This window comes from Hyla sarda, chromosome 1 (genome assembly GCF_029499605.1).
Source record: "Hyla sarda isolate aHylSar1 chromosome 1, aHylSar1.hap1, whole genome shotgun sequence".
NCBI lineage: Eukaryota > Metazoa > Chordata > Amphibia > Anura > Hylidae > Hyla > Hyla sarda.
In genome coordinates, this window is record NC_079189.1 from 535,543,233 (window position 1) to 535,559,986 (window position 16,754).

General features: G+C 45.7%; 1 protein-coding gene across 4 annotated transcripts in view; it reads right to left on the minus strand.

Annotated features, from left to right (window-relative positions):
- NIM1K (NIM1 serine/threonine protein kinase) overlaps positions 1-16,754 on the minus strand; it is a 107,855-nt gene that overhangs the window by 20,689 nt on the left and 70,412 nt on the right. The window contains exon 3 of one of the 4 annotated variants that reach the window (XM_056540627.1): positions 15,994-16,215. The exons of the other annotated variants lie outside the window; for them this stretch is intronic. The gene's annotated coding sequence lies outside the window, so the exon portion shown is untranslated. The remainder of the gene's footprint in view (positions 1-15,993; positions 16,216-16,754) is intronic. 4 annotated transcript variants of the gene reach the window in all.

A 16,754-nucleotide genomic window follows, 5' to 3' on the forward strand; every position in this document is an offset into this window, starting at 1 on the left:
GAAGCCGACTTAGCATCAAGAGACGCCACACCCACGAGAGCTGGGTGCGAGCGTGCGTTTCCCAGACGTGGAGGACGGATAGGGCAATCCACCAAGAAATGTTCGGTACTGGCACAGTACAGACAAAGATTCTCTTCCCTACGGCGATTCCTCTCTTCCTGGGTCAGGCGAGACCGATCCACTTGCATGGCCTCCTCGGCGGGAGGCCTAGGCGTAGATTGCAATGGAGACTGTGGGAGAGGTGTCCAGAGATCTAAGTCTTTTTCCTGGCGGAGCTCTTGATGCCTCTCAGAAAAACGCATGTCAATGCGAGTGGCTAGATGAATGAGTTCATGCAGGTTAGCAGGAGTTTCTCGTGCGGCCAGAACATCTTTAATGTTGCTGGATAGGCCTTTTTTAAAGGTCGCGCAGAGGGCCTCATTATTCCAGGATAGTTCAGAAGCAAGAGTACGGAATTGTATGGCGTACTCGCCAACGGAAGAATTACCCTGGACCAGGTTCAGCAGGGCAGTCTCAGCAGAAGAGGCTCGGGCAGGTTCCTCAAAGACACTTCGAATTTCCGAGAAGAAGGAGTGTACAGAGGCAGTGACGGGGTCATTGCGGTCCCAGAGCGGTGTGGCCCATGACAGAGCTTTCCCAGACAGAAGGCTGACTACGAAAGCCACCTTAGACCTTTCAGTAGGAAACTGGTCCGACATCATCTCCAAGTGCAGGGAACATTGTGAAAGAAAGCCACGGCAAAACTTAGAGTCCCCATCAAATTTGTCCGGCAGGGACAAGCGGAGGCGAGGAGTGGCCACTCGCTGCGGAGGAGGTGCAGGAGCTGGCGGAGGAGATGGTTGTTGCTGCTGTAGCTGAGACTGAAATTGCTGTAGCTGTGACTGAAGCTGCTGTAGCTGCGACTGGAGTTGCTGTGTCATGGTGGTCAAGTACGACAGCTGGTGATCTTGTTGGGCGATCTGTCGGGCTTGCTGGGCGACCAGTGTAGTGAGGTCGGCGACAACAGGCAGAGGAACTTCAGCGGGATCCATGGCCGGATCTACTGTCACGATGCCGGCTGGCAGGAGGTGGATCCTCTGTGCCAGAGAGGGATTGGCGTGGACCGTGCTAGTGGACCGGTTCTAAGTCACTACTGGTGTTCACCAGAGCCCGCCGCAAAGCGGGATGGTCTTGCTGCGGCGGTAGTGACCAGGTCGTATCCACTAGCAACGGCTCAACCTCTCTGACTGCTGAAGATAGGCGCGGTACAAGGGAGTAGACAGAAGCAAGGTCGGACGTAGCAGAAGGTCGGGGCAGGCAGCAAGAATCATAGTCAATAAGGCAATAGCAGGAGGTCAAGTACACAGTAAGGACAAACACAGTAACACTTTCACTAGGCTCTAAGGCAACAAGATCCGGCAAGGGAGTGCAGGGGCAGTGATCAGATATAGTCTGGGAGCAGGTGGAAGCCAATTAAGCTAATTGGGCCAGGCACCAATCATTGGTGCACTGGCCCTTTAAGTCTTAGGGAGCTGGCGCGCGCGCGCCCTAGAGAGCGGAGCCGCGCGCGCCAGCACATGACAGCAGGGGACCGGGACGGGTAAGTGACCTGGGATGCGATTCGCGAGCGGGCGCGTCCCGCTGTGCGAATCGCATCCCCGACGGCCATGACAGTGCAGCGCTCCCGGTCAGCGGGACCGACCGGGGCGCTGCGGAGAGAGAGACGCCGTAAGCGCTCCGGGGAGGAGCGGGGACCCGGAGCGCTAGGCGTAACAACGTTGATGTGAAAGTAGCCTGTGATTGGTGACCTTTCCTAAGCCATCACAATTGAAATCCTGTAAAAATCTTTAGGCAACAGAGTTTATGTTAGTAAGTAACTCGGAAATCCTTGTTGGCGGATCTATTGCAGATTATGTAATTTTTGATGGGAAAACAATATTACCGTATTTTTCGCTTCATAAGACACACTTTTTCTCCCCCATAAGTGGGAAGGAAATGTCTGTGCGTCTTATGCAACGAATATGTCTGCCGAAGTGCAGGGCCGAAGTGCAGGGAAGGCTGCAGAGGGGAGGCTACTAATCTTACCTGCTCCTGGGACTGTACGGCGTAGTGCTCCGCTGCCCTGCTGCCTCTGATTCATGCCGCTGCCGCTGCCCCATTCTTCCATCCCCTTTACTGCCGCTGTCCCATTCTCCTGTCCACATAATGGAGTCTTATGGAGGAGCATGTGACACACACGTCACTCCACCTCCTCCCCTGCACCCAGCGTAATGCTATGGAGGAAGCAGAGTGACGTGTGTGTCACATGCTCCTCCATAGACTCCATAATGCGAACAGCAGAACAGGGTAGCGGTAGTGATAAGTACCGGTAAGTAACTACAAGGGGGGTCCTGCTGGCCACAAGGGGGGTCCTGCTGTTTACAAGGGGGGTTCTGCTGGTTACAAGGGGGGTCCTGTTGACCATAAGGGGGGTCCTGCTGTTTACAAGGGGGGATCAGCTGGCTACAAGGGGGGTCCTGTTGGCCATAAGGGGGGTCCTACTGTTTACAAAGGGGGTCCTGCTGGCAACAAAGGGGGGTCCTGCTGTTTACAAGGGGGGTTCTGCTGGCTACAAGGTGGGTCCTGCTGGCCATAAGGGGGGTCCTACTGTTTACAAAGGTGGTCCTGCTGGCTACAAGGGGGGTCCTGCTGGCCATAAGGGGGGTCCTACTGTTTACAAAGGTGGTCCTGCTGGCAACAAAGGGGGGTCCTGCTGTTTACAAGGGGGGTCCTGCTGGCCACAAGGTGGGTTTGGTTCAGAATATTTTTTTCTTGTTCTCCTCCTCTAAAACCTAGGTGCGTCTTATGGCCAGGTGCGTCTTATGGCGTGAAAAATACGGTATATGCATTGTTATTTTTTTCTGCTTTTTTTCTGGCAGAACCTGACAGACCTCCTTTTACGTAAACGAGGTCCATCAGCCGCTGCTAGTATCAATTGTGTGATTAATTTGGCAATGTACTGTGGCTTCATTTTATAACAGAAACAACACAATTTTGCTCCCCCAGTAGCCATACAATTTTGTACACTGACGTTGTATGTTGCTTGAAGCTTTGTTGTGGGTAAAATGAATTCATATTTTGGTAAATATATTATTGCCATTGAAGAGGACATGTACAAAATTCTAAATGGCACGCCTTATTTGATAGCAGCCAGGTTCCTGATCAATTTGGCTTTTTTTCTTTAGCCCTTTCACCTGTACAAAACATATAGACAGGTAAGCCAAGTGGGTGGTAACCTTCTTACTCTTCTGTATGAAAATACAAGGTTACTAACCACTTGGGAAATAAGATCTAATTCATATATAAATCCCCCCCCCCCCCCCCCCCCCCCAATTTTTACACAAAGAGAACCCAAGCTGGAGTATTGCTCCAATGGTCATGGTTGTGTTATTCTTCAAAACTAGACTGTGCCTACTGTGAACCTTGCTGGCTTTTGCTGATCGTAGCTCTGGTGCTTATAATTCAGCATGGGTGAATGGTGTGAGGAACTGGTTTCATCTAACACAGGCAATACATTATCATGAAAGCTCCATGCAGCACATTCATGCTTGCATGTTGATGTGGCAGTGGTGCAGACATGGTACGATAGATGAAGAAAATGAAAGAGAAATTAGAAAACAAAAAACTTCTGGAGGTGTCAGCAGAGAGCACTGTGGTCAGACCGAAAGGAAATTCAAAAAGAAAAGTACTTCCTATAGAGCATACAGCAGCTGATAAGGATTAAGATTTTTAAATAGAAATAGATCACAAATTTGTTTGAAAAAAGACGTTTTCCAGCGGAGTACCCCTTTAAACCTTGCTGTTAACAATTCAGTCAGATTCATCCCAGAAGTAACTACATTTTATAATAGAAAAATGATATCAGTTTTTTGGAAACAGTATAAAAGGTGGGCATTATTATCAGAAATATCCTCTACTTCTGAAGCTGAAAGTATTACTCTGAAGAGATTGCGCCCAACTAGATGGTCTCCCAGGAATGATTCCATAACAGCACTGCGGTATCATTACTGCACTGATATAGATATTGTCACCGATCTCTAAGCCCGCAAATCTACGTGGTCAGAGTACCATCATGATAAACGTCATGAGGATTCTAGAACATATAATCGCCGAAACCGTTCCTCCTGATCTACTAAATTATAATACAATATAAAACATAGCCTTTAATAGTAGCAGTTAAAAATATCTTTTCATAAAGAACAAACACAACAATATAGTGAAATAATGAATAAGTGTACAATGGTGTCAAACAAAAATCAAAAAGTTGTCAAAAAATGAGCCCAGAGGTGTACCATCCAATGGATGGTACACCTCTGGGCTCATTTTTTGACAACTTTTTGACAACTTTTTGATTTTTGTGTGCCACCATTGTACACTTATTCATTATTTCACTATATTGTTGTGTTTGTTCTTTATGATAAGATATTTTTAACTGCTACTATTAAAGGCTATGTTTTATATTGTATTATAATTTAGTAGATTAGGAGGAACTGTTTCGGTGATTATATGCACTGATATACAGAAAGCACTGACAAAAATCATTCTAAATTCAGACAGAAATTCTAATGACAGCAACGATGCTTCAAGCTTAAAAAACAACATCAGCTCTTGTGAGTTTGTGATGATAGTTGTTCTTCAAACAAAGATTCTGGATGTTTTGGGGCCAATTTCAAAGTGTCTGCAAGCTAAAGACACAAATATAGAGAAAGCAACACAATTACTTCAAAACGCAGTTGAAATCCTTCAGAAGTTCAGAAGTGATTATGACGGAGCGAAAAACAGCGCAATACAATTGTCAGGAAATGGGGCATAGAAGTTACATTTCAACAAAAAAGAAGATGAAGACGTGTGAAGCGACATTATGATGAGTTGTGTGAAGATGAGCAACTTCATGATGCTGAGAGGTACTTCCAGGTACTTCCACCTACAACACCTGTTTAGACTCAGTTATAATACAACTAAAGCAAATATTCCAAAGCCTTCATGAGACTGTGAAAAAATTTAAAGCAATCCTTCCCAGCTCACTTTTATCATCATCTGATGAGGAGCTGCATAAGGATGGTGAAAAACTTGTAATGCCCTTCAAAAATGACTTTTCATCAGCTTTCCCTGACCAGCTCATTTCTTTCAGAGCTTGTTTAAAACCACAGATCTCACAAATGGCAACTGTAGAAGAAATCGCCAAGTTATTAACTGTTGAAAATAATGTACTAACCTCAAGTTTTCCTGAAGTATGCACAGCATTCATTTTGCTCTTGACCCTGCCAGTGACAGTGGTAAGTGCCGAGCGTTCGTTCTCCAAACTAAAATTGATTAAAAACTACCTGAGTTCTACCATGGGGCAAGACAGACTGAGTGGACTGGCTATGTTGTCCATAGAAAATGAACGTGCTAGGATGATTGCCTTAAATAAAGTCAGAATTTGCAGAAGTGAAGGCCAGAAAAATGAGTTTCAAGTAGATCAGCCATCTGTGAACTGACAGACCAGCAAATGGCAGAATCAAACGAAGTTGTTTGCTCTTTGCCATTTGCACTTTTTCTCATATGTTTTCTATCAACAATCTGTAAAACCTAGATTTGAACTGATAACTAAATTTCAGTTCCCTTGAATTTGGTTTATTACCTTGGTTAATAGTATTTTGTTCTATGTGTTTACCTACAGCATTGTTTATTGGTAGAGATGAGTGAATTAAAAAAAAAATGATTTGCCGAATTTTACCCCCAAAATTTGGTTCGATACGAATTTATTTGCGACGAATCAGTATTAAAAACGGCTATTTCCGAGAGCTACAATAGGGGTGTAGAACACTTTGCCTTGTCGTAACATGCATAGGGAGTGTGCTGGGTCAGTGAAATAATAATGTTATTCAGTATGACATGCAGATTACAGGCGTTGCTATTAGAATCACTGACGCAGAGCGTCTGGATGTGGCGGCAGGAGGACAAAGAGGATTAAACTGTATAAGGTTTCAAAAACAAGTGTGTAGCTTTGGCTGGCCTTTCACACTAAATAGGCCCAAATTAGTTTAACAGGAAAAAAAAGTACACCACATAGGTGTACCTACAGTTTACACTTATGAGAGGAGGACAATATGCTCTGCTTAAAACTGTATTAGGCTACAAAATCAAGTGTGTAGCTTTGGCTGGCCTTTCACAGTAACTAGGCCAAAATTTGACAGGAAAAAAAAAATCATACACCACCTATGTACGCACAGGTTACACTTAAAAGAGAACAATACGCTCCGCTTCTATTGATGATGTGGCTTAGTAAGTTCCATTTCTCTCTGGCCTATCATTGTGCTATCCATGCCTTCCCCCTATCATACTTTACATTTCTACGATCTGACAGTTATTCCTACCTGTAATTCTTTACTTACCTGCACCAACCATGCTAATCTGTAGTCTACACTGACTCCTATTGGGGCTGGGCACTGTGACGTCCATGCGCAGCTCCCGATGCGTGGTCTGTTAGTAATTTTCACATGTCAGGTTTGCGCGCAGGTCCGGACCTGATGATATGCGCAGCTAATTCTACGCTGACACTTTGTATATTTCTCTTGCGTTCTTCTCACTGCGCAGGTCCCAATGCGCAGTGTTGTCTGCGCAAGCTCTTAGTTGATTTAATTCAGATATGATGGATTATCTGAAGACCTGACACACATTACTTCATACTTGACATCAATACTAGCATTTGATTGCATATTTTGGTGCAGGAATTATTTATAATTCTTCTAGATTTCATTCTAGTAAGTTAAGATAGGTGAATGTAGAGGTGAACCAATTTAATGAAAGGTTATGTTTCGCCCCTATCATTGGTCTCTTTATTAGTTTCCATGTTGTTATTCAGAGCGCAAAATCAGTATAGAAGTGTCACGATGCCGGCTGGCAGGAGGTGGATCCTCTGTGCCAGAGAGGGATAGCGAGGACCGTGCTAGTGGACCGGTTCTAAGACACTACAGGTTTTCACCAGAGCCCGCCGCAAAGCGGGATGGTCTTGCTGCGGCGGTAGTGACCAGGTCGTATCCACTAGCAACGGCTCACCTCTCTGGCTGCTGAAGATAGGCGAGGTACAAGGGAGTAGGCAGAAGCAAAGTCGGACGTAGCAGAAGGTCGGGGGCAGGCGGCAAGGTTCGTAGTCAGGGGAGATAGCAGAAGTTCTGGTACACAGGGTATAAACACACAAAGAACGCTTTCACTGGCACTAAGGCAACAAGATCCGGCAAGGGAGTGCAAGGGAGGAGACTAGATATAGCCAGGGAACAGGTGGGAACCAATTAAGCTAATTGGGCCAGGCACCAATCATTGGTGCACTGGCCCTTTAAGTCTCAGGGAGCTGGCGCGCGCGCGCCCTAGAGAGCGGAGCCGCGCGCGCCAGCACATGACCGCAGGAGACGGGAACGGGTAAGTGACCTGGAATGCGATTCGCGAGCGGGCGCGTCCCGCTGTGCGAATCGCATCCCCAACGGCCATGGCAGAGCAGCGCTCCCGGTCAGCGCTGACCGGGGAGCTGCAGGGAGAAGGACGCCGTGAGCGCTCCGGGGAGGAGCGGGGACCCGGAGCGCTAGGCGTAACAGTACCCCCCCCCTTAGGTCTCCCCTTCTCTTTATCGGGTAACTGCCTCCCCTGGGATGAGGACACCGGGAAAGGATGGAGGGATTCCTCAACGGCAGGCAGAACCGCAGGAGTAGGAATGGGGAGAGAGGGCAGAGGGCGAGACCTGGCACGGGGCAGTGTGACACCAAGACGAGGGCCATGAGGGGACACAGAAGCTTGCCTGATGGAACTGGGAGGGGGGGAGGGGCATTTCCTGTGGCAGGCAGAGTCCTTAAAGACCTTAGGGGGACCGGATACAGGAGGAACCACAGAGTTATGGCAAGGGTTACTGGGAACCGGTTTTAGACAGTTCTTGGCACAAGAGGACCCCCAACTCTTGATCTCCCCAGTGGACCAATCCAGGGTTGGGGAATGAAGTTGAAGCCAGGGAAGTCCAAGGAGAATTTCCGAGGTGCAATTGGGGAGGACCAAAAGTTCAATCCTCTCGTGATGAGATCCGATGCTCATAAGAAGGGGCTCCGTGCGGAAACGTATGGTACAGTCCAACCTGGCTCCGTTGACCGCGGAAATGTGGAGTGGCTTGACAAGACGGGTCACCGGAATACGGAATTTATTCACAAAGGACTCCCGAATAAAATTCCCAGAAGCTCCAGAGTCCAGGCAGGCCACGGCTGAGAGGGGAGAGCTGGCTGAAGTGGAAATCCGAACAGGTACCGTGAGACGTGGAGAAGCCGACTTGGCATCAAGAGACGCCACACCCACGAGAGCTGAGTGCGAGCGTGCGTTTCCCAGACGTGGAGGACGGATTGGGCAATCCACCAAAAAATGTTCAGTACTGGCACAGTACAGACAAAGATTCTCTTCCTTACGGCGATTCCTCTCTTCCAGGGTCAGGCGAGACCGATCCACTTGCATGGCCTCCTCGGCGGGAGGCCTAGGCGCAGATTGCAGTGGAGACTGTGGGAGAGGTGTCCAGAGATCTAAGTCTTTTTCCTGGCGGAGCTCTTGATGCCTCTCAGAAAAACGCATGTCAATGCGAGTGGCTAGATGAATGAGTTCATGCAGGTTAGCAGGAGTCTCTCGTGCGGCCAGAACATCTTTAATGTTGCTGGATAGGCCTTTTTTAAAGGTCGCGCAGAGAGCCTCATTATTCCAGGATAGTTCAGAAGCAAGAGTACGGAATTGTATGGCGTACTCGCCAACGGAGGAATTACCCTGGACCAGGTTCAGCAGGGCAGTCTCAGCAGAAGAGGCTCGGGCAGGTTCCTCAAAGACACTTCGAATTTCCGAGAAGAAGGAGTGTACAGAGGCAGTGACGGGGTCATTGCGGTCCCAGAGCGGTGTGGCCCATGACAGGGCTTTTCCAGACAGAAGGCTGACTACGAAAGCCACCTTAGACCTTTCAGTAGGAAACTGGTCCGACATCATCTCCAAGTGCAGGGAACATTGCGAAAGAAAGCCACGGCAAAACTTAGAGTCCCCATTAAATTTGTCCGGCAAGGACAGGCGGAGGCTAGGAGTGGCCACTCGCTGCGGAGGAGGTGCAGGAGCTGGCGGAGGAGATGATTGCTGATGAAGTTGCGACTGAAGTTGGTGCACAATGGTGGACATTTCCGACATCTGGTGGGTTAGATGGGCGATCTGTCGGGCTTGTTGGGCGACCACCGTGGTGATATCAGAGGCAACTGGCAGGGGAACCTCAGCGGGATCCATGGCCGGATCTACTGTCACGATGCCGGCTGGCAGGAGGTGGATCCTCTGTGCCAGAGAGGGATAGCGAGGACCGTGCTAGTGGACCGGTTCTAAGACACTACAGGTTTTCACCAGAGCCCGCCGCAAAGCGGGATGGTCTTGCTGCGGCGGTAGTGACCAGGTCGTATCCACTAGCAACGGCTCACCTCTCTGGCTGCTGAAGATAGGCGAGGTACAAGGGAGTAGGCAGAAGCAAAGTCGGACGTAGCAGAAGGTCGGGGGCAGGCGGCAAGGTTCGTAGTCAGGGGAGATAGCAGAAGTTCTGGTACAGAGGGTATAAACACACAAAGAACGCTTTCACTGGCACTAAGGCAACAAGATCCGGCAAGGGAGTGCAAGGGAGGAGACTAGATATAGCCAGGGAACAGGTGGGAACCAATTAAGCTAATTGGGCCAGGCACCAATCATTGGTGCACTGGCCCTTTAAGTCTCAGGGAGCTGGCGCGCGCGCGCCCTAGAGAGCGGAGCCGCGCGCGCCAGCACATGACCGCAGGAGACGGGAACGGGTAAGTGACCTGGAATGCGATTCGCGAGCGGGCGCGTCCCGCTGTGCGAATCGCATCCCCAACGGCCATGGCAGAGCAGCGCTCCCGGTCAGCGCTGACCGGGGAGCTGCAGGGAGAAGGACGCCGTGAGCGCTCCGGGGAGGAGCGGGGACCCGGAGCGCTAGGCGTAACAAGAAGGACTTTACAAGTCTTCAAACAGTATGGAATAAAGACTGTGAGAGACTGTGATTTTAAGAGTGTATAGAAATAAAGCATTATAGAATTTATAAGTTTGTGGGAAATAAAGGGAATATTAATGGATCACCTGGATGGTGATCTATAGGTAAAGAAAGTGTTAAAACACCCTCCACAAACAGGTCTCCAACAGTGAGGTAAATAAATGGGGTTAATCACCCTTTAAAATAGAGACCGATAGCCAAATCAAGGCAGTACATAAATATTATGGCAGGTTTTCTATCAGGGAAATCCAATCCGGAATTGTATCGGACACAAGCACAATTACTTTTCTAATCAAATGAGATCCCTCTGAATCAAGTTACTATCCATTCAGCCTTCAAAGGAATGCAAAAAACATATAAGCAGCATATATAATCATGGTGGGAAATAGTGAGTCTAGAGATCCTTCGGATCAACATAATCCCCAATTCTCATCAAGGGAATCAGAAATTTCTACAAGGGTGCCACCAACTATTAACAGAAAACTCCCTGCATATGTTGGAATATCTGCTGTCCTATGAGAGGAAAGCTCTCACATCCCTAAATACACAGTTGGAAGGTCAGATTGAAGAATTTCAGGTTTTTAAAAACCATCCTGAATTTGTTAATTTAAACCAAAAACTACAGAATCATATTGAGAGCATAGAAAGTATATCAGAGATAGGAGAGACTTTGACACTGGCCGCATATACAATCTCAAAGCGACAAATACTACATATACTAAATATACAGATATTTCAGAGACAGAAGTATGTGAACCAGACGACCAGTCAGTCTCAGGAGCACAAAACAAAACCTATTCAGGAAAAACTAAAAATAAATATAAACGTAAAACTAACTGAAGGCGAGGGAACAACAAACATACTGGGAGTTCACAACAGCAAGGTAGCTCAGAACAGCAATACCAGCAACAATACCAGCAAAACCCTCAGCAAATTCGGCAGTATCCTATTTTTCAACAACAACAACAAAAATTCACATCTATTATGCTAAACAACGCAAGTGTAAGGGTGACGGCAGGTGGTGGATCCTCTGGGCCTGTGGGATGATGACGTTAGCCGTGCCAGGGAGCAGAGTCTAAGGTGCCGCTGGTTTTCATCAGTGCCCGCAGCAAAGCGGGATGGTCTTGCTGCGGCAGGCGGCACCCAGGTCGCTACCCCAGGCATGTCATCCACACAGGTTGCTGGGATGTGGCGTGGCACAAAGGAAACTAGCAAGACGAGGTCAAGGTAGCAGTAGGTCAGGGCAGGTGGCACAGGTACAGGGTCAGGTAACGGAACAAGGATCAGGACCACGGATATCAGGAACACAGGAACACAGTATGCTTTCACTAGGGCACAAGGCAACAAAGATCCGGCAGGGATGCAAGGGAGGAGCAAGTACTTAAAGTAAGGGTGCAGGTGTAGACACTTAATTAAATGAGTACTGGCCCTTTCAATGATAGAGCTCCGGCGCACCTGCGCCCTAAGAGGCGGGGGCACGTGCGCAGGGCTGCGAGAACAGGAAGACCAGGGAGGTAAGTGATGGACTGGGATTCGCATGCGGGGACATGACGAGAGCGCTCACGGCCAGTGTGTCTGGCTGGAGCGCAGATGTTACAGCAAGTAGGAATGGATGGAAATCGGTATGGGGATATATCATCATCAGCAGTCTCCTACTCTTCAGTAGTCCAAGTGGCACAAATTGCCCAGCCACCGATCATTATGACAGCAGCACCCATTATCACGTTGGGATCCAATATGATGGATATGCAAATGCCAACTATTATGCCAGTACAAACATCTACAACCTCCTCTTCTTTGGGAAATGGAGTACAGCTGAGAGATCAAGATAAATGGAGTTATGTACCTCCTCCGAGACAATGAATGGGGAAAAAAATGACAGTATTAATAACATGCAGATATCAATTAGCACATCGCATTAACCCAACAGGAAAATGTCCTGAAAGAGGACTATCATTTGCAACTCTTCCAAAATATCAATCATTTACATGGGTGAAAGATATTCATCTATACGCCAGAAAGTTGGCCCTTCATAAATGTCATATCATCCATAATTCAAACCCAGCAGAGATAAAAAAGAGAGATGAGCAAGTACTTATGGATCTTCAGGGACTGCTAGAAGGGGGAGACACAGGAATCAGACAACTGACTTCTCCATTTTCCAATTTAAAGCCTAAATGAAAAACAACACCACATCTAGGACAGTTTAAAAATATAGACACCTTTGTCAAAATGGTCAGTAATAATCTTGCACAACTCAGAGTTAAAAACTATACAAGGCAATATTGGATGAAGCAAAAAGTAAAAACTTGATTACAGAGGAAGAATATAGATACCTCCACAACCCAAAATCAACAATAGCCACCTTCTATGCGATCCCCAAGATACATTAAAAATGTCAACCGGTTCCAGGACATCCAATTGTATCAGGGAACGATAACCTCACCCAGGGAATCAGCCAATATGTTGATCAAATGATAGCCCCATTTGTACCCACCTTGCCATCGTATCTTAAAGATACGAAAGATGCCCTCACCAGGTTGCAGGAGATCCACTTTTTACCCCACACCTTTATAGTAAGCTCCGATGTAAAGGCCCTCTACATTAATATAGAGCATGAGCTAGGTGTGGAAGTGGTCAGACACTTTTTATACACAAAAGGGATACACTTTAAAAGACAAAATGATTTTGTAATCTCACTTCTCAGATTTCTTTTGACACATAATAATTTCACTTTTGATGAGCAATTTTATTTACAAAAAAGAGGCACATCAATGGGCACGGTTTTTGCACCAAATTTTGTTAACTTATTTCTTGGGTGGTGGGAAGACACTTGTTTTTTCTGACAACATGGTGCATTACACAGAACACATTCTTTTTTGCGGTCGTTTTATTGACATTTTACTTTAACACACTGAACACTAACCAGATCTGAAGGCTTTTCACTTTCAAAATTCACTCTGAGACACTTAATTTTCTTGATTTAAAAATCTCCATGCAACCTGGTGGGGGCATCAAAACAAAGATACACAGTAAGGAGACATGAACAAATAACTTCCTACAATGGAAAAGTTTTCACCCTGCCTCCCTCAAAAAGGGAATTCCTATAGGGCAGTATTTAAGAGCGAGGCAAAACTGTTCAAATGAGGCTAGCTTTATGGAAGAATGTAATGAGCTGTATAAAAGGTTTATCATTAGAGGATATCCCAAGAAAGTCCACCATATGGCATGCACAAGAGCAAAGGCAACACCCAGACAGTTGTTAAAAGATAAACCACCAGATAGCTCACAAAAGAAAGTGGTATGATGTATAGGTACATATGACCAGAACAACGGAAAAGTGATGGGAATACTTCAATCAGGCCTTCTATCAGGTCAGGATATGCCAATAGTGGCCAATACTATTGGCATATCCTGACCTGATAGAAGTGATTGCAGAACGGCCCTGTATCACCTATAGGAGAGGCAAAAATCTAAAAGAAATGCTAGCAAGCAGTCATTACCTTGGAGATCGTGGAGAAACGTGGCTAAAATCATCAATAACGGGGTCGTACCCATGTGGAAAGTGCTAATTTTGAGAGTATATGCCAAAGAAAAAGGAATTTGTTAACCCCATAGATGGCAGGAAGTATGCTATTAGGGAGTTCATAAATTGGCAAACCACAGTTGTAATCTATGTGGCCCAATGTGAATGCCCCATGATTTATGTCGGCAAAACAGTCCAACACGCCGTAGAATATCAAAACATCTGAGCGTAATAAATACCAAAGGAGACACTCCACTAGCACGATACGTAGTGGAAAGACATGGGGGAGAAGTATCAACCCTTAAATTCTGGGGAAAAATGAAAGTAAGCTTGGGCCCAAGAGGAGGTAATCTAGATGCAAAACTATTACGTGAGGAGGTGAAGTGGATTTATAAGCTCAAAAGCCTGAGCCGGGATGGATTGAACAAAGGATTTACCTTCTCGATTTTCCTATAAATAATAGAAGAAATTACCTGCTGTAAATAAAATAATCCAACAATTGTGGATATAATATGAGCTACACAGCCGGCATAAAGAATAATGAAGCCAGTGGCAAGAAAGAGTAAAACTGGTATTTCAACACAATAAGAAATCACAAACTTACAAGGGCCAAAATGTGGTGAATCAAATGGTATAAAATAAAAAAATTTAAATGAAAAGGATAATAAACAATGCATTATGAATGAATGATAAAACAAAAATAATAAAAGAATAACAATGTGGACACTAAATAAGAGACCAATAATAGGGGCAGAACATAACCTTTTATTAAATTGGTTCACCTCAACATTCACCTATCCTAATTTACTAGAATGAATTCTAGAACAATTATAAATAATTCTAGCACCAAAATATACAATTACATGCTAGTATTGATGTCAAATATGAAGTAATGTGTGTCAGCTAAAGATTTTAATAACAGAACTAGCAGTCTGATAGGCTACTGTGGACTGCAGTAACAGAGCGCAAAATCAGTAAAGAAGGACTTGACAAGCCATCAAACAGTATGGAATAAAGACTGTGAGAGACTGTGATTTTAAAATTGTGTGAAGAAATGAAGTATTATAGAAATTGTAAGTTTGTGGGAAATAAAGGGAATATTAATGGATCACCTGAATGGTGATATATATATATATATGTATATATATATATATATATATATATATATATTACTCTGTAGTGCCACAAAGGGGATATACTACTGTGTGGGGTGCACAAAAAGGGGGCTACCTAGTGTTAGTGAAATACAAATGGAGTCATTTTCAGTAAGGGCACCAAGTGGAGTGAAGGCACAAAAAAGCACATATTACTGTGTGGGGGCACAAAGTGGGGACTTATGTGTGAGGAAAAAGGGGAACGGTACAGGAAAAGTAAGCATATTTGTCTGGAAGATTCTGCAGAGATGAATTGTGGATAAAAGAAGTCTTCATGGCTGTCTTGACCAGATGAAGAAGTAAAGGCAAAATGAATGACTCCTACTCGGTCTGGATACACCTACGCTCTCACCATGGTGGACCACTACTCCAAGTGGGTGGTGGTAGTACCTGTCAAGGACCTAACAGTGAAGACTGCTGCACAGATGTTCTATTCTAACTGGGTCCAGACCCTGGGATGTCCGGAGTCGGTTCTCACGGACTGGGGAACAGCCTTTGAGGCTCAACTGTTGCAGAAATTGTGTCAGTTCCACGACTGCAAGAAGCTCCGGACTACTGCTTACCACCCCCAGTGGAATGGATTATGTGAGCGCATCAATCAGGTCTTCATACATATGCTGTGAGCAGCGTCAGTATCCAAGCACGAATAATGGCCCCGGCTGTTGCCAGAAATGTTGGAGATCTAAAATAACACCATTCATTGCTCCACAGGGTACACTCCCTTCTTCCTAATGATGGGACGACATGGACAACTTCCAAAAGACCGAGCTTTCGGACTACAAGCACCCTTTAACAACTCTCCACAGGTCTTGCAATACTGGATCTCTGATCATCAGTGGAGAATCCAAGAAGCCAAGGAGACTGTTGGGAAGAAGATGGGCGAAGCCCAAGAAAGACAGCAGAGAGATTACAACCGCCTCGCCTCTGCTAAGCCTTTACAGCTTGGACGCATAAGTTGGATTCCAATTGAGAAACGGAACCCTACACTATTACCACAGTGCCATATCCAGACTCCGATGTCTATGAGGTCCAGAAGATTGGCTATGAACCGCAGGTGGTTCATCGGAATTGCATCAAACTGTGCCTCAGAGAAGATCTGCCTGAGCCTCCTGCTACTCCTCCCACAGCTGCTAGACCCGTGAGGGAGTATGTACCAGAAGGAATCCACTCATCGATGGATGTACCAATGTTCTCTTCTAACCTGCCTGCAGTCTTCTGCGCAATGCCATACCAAGCACCAGCACAACCATCCCTGGTTTCCTCACCTGCTTCTAATCTGTCTCCTGTCACGTCTGCCTCCAATCAAGATCCAACTTCACCAGTTCGTATGGATCCAACCAGTCCAGGACCAAGTACAACTCCTGAGTCCAGCCCTCAAGGCGGTCCTTCTACGTCAGGAACATCCAGGGCTCCAGAAGAAGAGGGCGTTCCTGAGACCCAAGAGGTGGTGTTGCATCGGTCCCAAAGGTCGACACAAGGGCAATTACCTGCCAGATACCAAGACTGGCTCCATTAGTGTATATATATATTCAGAACACATAAACTTTATTAGTGTACATCCATAAGTCTAGTACACATAGATCACTAAATTCATGTGCATGTCACACTAACATTTAATGAAATGTACTTCAGGGACTGTAACCTGTCTTATGCCAGTTCACACCACTGTTATGCACTAAATATCATGCAATTAATGTATTTCTTCTTGTCTTTGCGTGTCCAGGGTACTTTACTGGCCAGAAGGTATTTCTGTAGCTAACCAAACGCATGTATAAAAGTAAGGTAACAGAATGTGTAAATGTTATCTAGAATAAAGTGTCAAAATAATGTCAAAAGTATGTATAAGCATTTCAGTTACCATGCATACCATATATATAACCGTTTAATATTCCAAATGTCATTAAAAGTATAATAATCAGTAAAATGTCAGCCATAGTCAAATGTGATAGTACTCATAAAATATGCTATAGTCATAACAAAAAAGTACTAGTGAATTACAGCTGTATAGTCTGTATGGTCTAATATA